The 5,746-nt window shown below is 44.1% G+C and overlaps 1 long non-coding RNA gene across 1 annotated transcript; it reads right to left on the minus strand.

Moving 5' to 3' along the window:
- Positions 1–3,219: 3,219 nt before the first annotated feature.
- On the minus strand, positions 3,220–4,877 carry LOC117794942 (uncharacterized). Its single transcript, XR_004618825.2, has 2 exons — positions 4,796–4,877; positions 3,220–3,578 (listed from the first exon to the last, which is right to left on the minus strand). It is a non-coding gene; the product is annotated as an uncharacterized lncRNA (long non-coding RNA).
- Positions 4,878–5,746: the final 869 nt, after the last annotated feature.

The following is a 5,746-nucleotide window of genomic DNA, read 5'->3' on the forward strand; positions in this document are numbered from 1 at the left end:
TGTACTTATTTAAATGGTTCCTTCCATTATTAATAAGCAAAGCCAGTTTTCTATTTAAAGAAGTGACATTCCATATTTAATAGAATCTAAAATGCCACTGATTATGAAAGCATCATTATTATATATTCTACTAAGAAAGAAAAACAATTCTAATTAAACCCTCATAAGCCATCGATAGTAACAAAGCATGCTGCTTTCAAAGCTATTAAAATTTGAAGACATGTATATCTGTTTCTGTTTCCTTTAACAAACAAAGTTATTCGAGTAAAGAAGAGGACTGATTTAACAGAAAGTCAATAAAGGACGCCTTGGTTTTAAGTGAACTTAGCAGAAATGACGTGAACACAAACTTGCTTGGAGTTTGGGAAATGGGCTCATCTCACATAGGTGGTCCTTATACCTGCCTTCTAAGGGAGATGTTGTCGTTTCTGTTCAGCAGATGGGACAACTGGGGCAGGGAGCAGTGGCCTTCCTAAGACCACAAGGTGAAAGGAAAATCTAGGCTTAGCCAGGGGGTCCAAGTACCCACTTTCGGTACCAAAAGTCCATGGAACTGTGAATGGACTCCAGCATGGCCGGTCTGCTGCCCCTCCTCTGTGAGGCCCTGACAGGCTCAGAGCATGGCCCCTTTCCCCCAGTCGTGGTCCCTTTCCCACAGGGGCTGCATTGCCCATGCAGAAGCATGTGATGGCAGATGGACATTTCCAGAAAGGCATCCAGGGAGGGATGGGGACAGAACACCCCAGGAACAGTTGTAGGAATATTAGGCTCTTTTAGGTTGCTGAAGCCACTGTCTATTTTGTTGTTGCTATTGTTGTTTGATCCTTAGCTCAATTACATGAGTAGGTATTATTCCCATTTTATAGATGAAAAAAACTGACAATGTTAATTTGCCGCTACATTCACAGTTAATAATTAGTCGAACCGTAATGCCGTGGATTTACTGCCTCCTTTTTAAAATCAAACTTTGTGAATTCATTGTAGATTTGTGTGCCCTCATAAGAAATAATAAAGAGAGAGAGAGATCTCAGAGATCTGGCATACTCCTAGATTTACCACTTTTCCCTGAGAGTAACATTTAGCAAAGTTATAGCAGAATGGGGGGACCGGGATGCTGGCATCGAGACGATCACACACAGAGCCTTGCCTTACATCTCTCTCCCGGAGTCGCCCTTTTCCAACCACCACACTTTCCTCCCTCTCCTGCATCCTTCCATCCCTGACTCCAGGCAACCCATCATCTAGTTTTCATTTCTATAATCTTGTCACTTCACGCATTATGTATGAAATCAGGTACTATCTGACCTCTAGTGACTGATTGTCCTCACTCAGCATAATTCCTTGGATATTCAGGAAATAATAGCTCCTTTTAATTACTGAGTACTATGCCACAGTATGGAGGCACCATAAGGACATCTGGGTTGCTTCTGTATGAATAAAGTTTCTTTAAATAGTCTTATAGAGGTTTTTGTGTGAGCATAAGTCTTTGTTTATCTGGGATTAATCCTAAGAGTGCAATTGCTGGGTTATATGGTAGTTGTGTGTTTAGTGATATATCTGTATATATCTGCATATTCTGTTTGGTGAAATATTTTTTTTCTAAATTCCTTTTCACTTCTCCCTTATTTTTTTGTTTGTTTGTTTTCCTCCAATATCCTTTTTAAAAGAGATTTGAAATTTTTATTGATATGATCTAGCTTCATATGCAATTATAAGAAGTAATAGAGATCAAGAAAAAAGATTAATAACCTAACTTAAAAATGGGATGAAAAGATATTTAATGAAAAATGAAAAGAAATAATGAGAAAAATAAAAAAATTCTCAAAAAAATACACAATGGTCAATAAGAACATGAGAATATGCCAAAACTCATTAACAACAACCAAAAAATGAAATTGAAGCCTTATTGAGGTACCCTTTCATACCAATTAGATTGGTTATGATAAAAAAGAGACAATAACAAGTATTGATGAAGATAGGGGGGAGTTGGACCCTCACATGCTGCCAGTAGGATTGTAAAATGGTGCAGGTTGTTTTAGAAAAACTGACGTTGACAAAGGTTAAGCACAGTTACTGCTGATCCAGCAATTCCACTAGAAGGTATATGCGCAAGGGAATCGGAAACACGTCCACACAGACACGTGCACATGGAAATTATCCATCATAACCCCCAGCTAGACAAGCTCTGATGTCCACCAAATGATACGTCGATAAATAAAATGTGGTCTATCCTTACCATGGACTGTCATTTAGCAGTAAAAAGAAGTGAAGTATGGGTGTATTCTAGAATGAACGTTCAGCAAAAGAAATCAGTCATAAAGGACCATCTGTTTTACAACTCCACGTATATGAAATGTCCCAAATAGGCAAATCTGTAGTCACAGAAAGTCGATTACTAGTTTGTCTAGGGCCTATGGGAAGGGGGTTTGGTAATCAATGGCATCAGGTTGTGGGGTTTCTTTGGGGGATAGTGAAAATGTTCTAAAATTGATGATGGTGATGAATACACAGCTCTGTGGATCTGCTAAAATTGTTGGGACTGTGAAATTTATGTGAGGGAATTATATGGTACGGGAGTCATTTCTCAATAATCCTGGGTTTTTTTTTTTTTTTTTTTTTTGTTGTTGTTTGTTTGTTTTTTGAGAACGAATACAGAGAGAACCTGTGTACCCTTGACCCAGTTCCTCCAAGGGTAACGGTTCACCACACTCCAGTGCGTTAAAGAATTGAGAAAATTCATTCATCTTAACTGGGTACCGGCTCTTTGACTGACACTCACCTCTCAGTCTCTGGTATGATTCTCCACGTTTTGTCCAGTGGGTAGGTCTGTGCTCCACTGCCCCTGGTCGAGACACTGGACAGAATCCTGTCTGTCCGAAGCTGTGTTCTTCCTCAGTTCTGTTTGAAGTGGCTGCTCGAGCCCTTGGCTTTTCTCAGTGTTCATCGCCAGACACAAGGCAGCGCGCCATTGGGTTCCAGGGCTTCCCGTCAGGCAGAGGGAGCTCCTTTGGTTGTCAAAAGGCAGAATCATGGTGGGGTGTGAATTCCCACCCACGCAGAAGGGAAGAAATGTTGGAATCTAGATTCTAGAACCACCCACATGGCTGAAAGGGAAAATTATTTTACCAAAGGGAGAAACGTGAATTCTGGGAGGGGGATACGCCCCCAGACCTCCACACCCTGCTTTCTCCTCCCACCAATTTCGGAAAGAGTCAGCGCTTTTGGAGATCTGGTGTTTATTAGGTTGCCACCGGCAATTGCTCTCAGGGACAAGACTGGCAATGATTCATCTGTACTAATCCCTGTGTCTTCATCCGCCGTGCTTCTGTGCAAGGGGACAGCCCCGTGCGTACTTCCACATCATCATCGCTTCGGTTTCTCTCAAAATGTTTAATCAGAAAAAGCCCAGAGTTTGGCCTCGGTTCACTTTGGGCTTCCAGGGGAATTTCCCATCCCTCTTGGACTCCATGGGTGAAGTTGCTTGAAGGTTGGTTTGTCCTTACAACAGCACAACATTTGGCAAGGCTGGCCGCAGCGCACGTCTTTTGGATCAAAGATAGAGTTAGTCGAATCACACACTTTGGGACAAGAAGTGGGGAAAGGAATAGCTTCATTACTATCTGTCTCTTGCCTGTGACCCCACAGCCCCCAGTCACCTGTCCTAGTCTACCTGACTACATTCCTGTCCCAACTTGACTCCCTCCCGGGTCCTATAACTCCTACCGCCTTCAAGTCCATTATCCCACAGAACAGGTACTTGACATCCTTCGTGAAGATCAGAGTCTTACAAACTGGTTCTACTAGAGAAGAAAAGGGGTTGCTAAATTCCTTCGTCTCCCATTAATCACATCAAAAAATTTTAACATATGCCTCTGTATGTGATTAAGGCATCAAGTTGGAAGTTGGCTTGAGTTGTTGTTAGTCAGTGTCCACCAGAAAAACAAAACCAATAAGCTGCATGTGTATACACACCAACAGAATGCATAGGACAGGGAGAGAGGGAAGGAGGGAGGGAGAGAGGGAAGGAGGGAGGGAGGGAGGGAGGGAGGGAGGGAGAGAAAGTATGGAACTGGCTCTCATGACTGCAGAGGTTGGCAAGTCCTAAGTCTGCAGGGAGGCCTGAGGCCCAGGGAGAAGTGGGTGGGGCACTTAGGGTCCGCAGGCTGTCTGATGGCAGATTTCCCTCTTCTTTGGGAAGGTCAGACTTTTCCTTAATGCTGTCCACTGATTGGATGAGGCCCCCCTCACACCATGGAGGGTAATCTGTTAATCCTATGTTGAAAATACCTTCACAGCAATATCCAGACTTGGATGTTGATCAAATACCTGGGTATCATGGCCTAGCCAAGTGGACACATCACATGCACCGTCACACCAGCCTAGGGCTTTATGAAAAGGAGAAGGCAGGAAGGGAAGGAGAGGGAATTGAACCACCCCATGTTGTAGTCTGTCACTGCCTGAGCATTTGATTCAGAAAAGGGAAGTGCTTTCGATACAGAAGAAATACCCAGAACAAAGGGTGGTTCCTTTCCACTTTCCTTGGGAGCCAACCAGCAAAGAACCAACCCTGGCTGCTCTCCTAACATCCACAGCACCTCCAGGTCAACTTGGCACTGTGGAGCCTGTCAGGGCCCAGGGCAGTTTAGTGGTTGAGCCCTCTCCAACTGTGCCTGGCTCCTGTTACTCTGGACAGCACCTGGAAGCAGCTGGGAGCTGGGGTCAGCTCTCACTAGACAGTCTTACAAGAGGAGGCAGAAGCAGTTCTGCAGAAAAGGCTGCAGAGACAAAAACCAACCTGAACCGAGGGTGAAGGCATCCTCATTCAGACTTCAAAAAGGTCTAGAGCAGTGGGGCTGAGTAGCCAGGGAGAGCTGGAATGGGACCAAGGGCAGAGAGAGCATGAGACAGCGGACTTCAAGTTTCCAGTGCTGACTTGCAATTTCCAGTTGCAAATTCAAGCAGGGATGGCTGCGAGTAGGTAGGTCAAGGGTGTTATTTCTCACTCCTTGGTTGGCCAAGCTTTCTGCCTCAGGCCCTGTGTTCCAGACCACCAGGTACCACCTTGGAGAGGAACTGGATGCCAGGTGGACCATCATTGTTTTAGTGTTTAAACATTTTTTTAAGAGAAAGAGAAGTTCTAAGGAGTCTGTTTTAAATCATTGGCTTAAACTCCATATATATTATACAGAATTTCAAGTCCAGATTTTGTCTGCTCACTGACACGGAGAGGAGAATTCATGAGATGAAGCAGGGTAAATCAGAGCTGACGTGTGATTGCCTCTGCGACCCTGGTACTTTGGTAAGTGGTGAAGCTGGAAGTTGGAACCCTAGGTCTTTGTGACTTCAAACCAAACTCGGGTGATGCATCCCAGACACTGTCAGCATGATGGACCAACATGCCCATGAGCTCCCCTGGGTGACTTGTACTGGGGAGCCCTGACCTCTGGCTATGGCTTTCAACAGTACCCTAAGAATATGTTGGGCTGACAGAAGGACACCATCTTCCTTGTGCAACTCATTACTACACTTTCATTACGTGTATTTTGAGAACTCTAAAGAATACAGGAAGCCGTTAAGGAGAACATCACATATCCTACCACGATCCAAATTTAAACAGACTAAGACTTTGTCACATTTGTCACCAGTTCTTTTAAAGCCTGTGGAGCATTGTGGATGACATTTCTATTGCTTCTGGTCCATTACCCTGCACCCATTTTCCTTCTACCTCTCCCAGAAGCCACAGGTT

This window comes from Marmota flaviventris, chromosome 13 (assembly GCF_047511675.1).
Source record: "Marmota flaviventris isolate mMarFla1 chromosome 13, mMarFla1.hap1, whole genome shotgun sequence".
In the NCBI taxonomy this organism is placed as follows: Eukaryota; Metazoa; Chordata; class Mammalia; order Rodentia; family Sciuridae; genus Marmota; species Marmota flaviventris.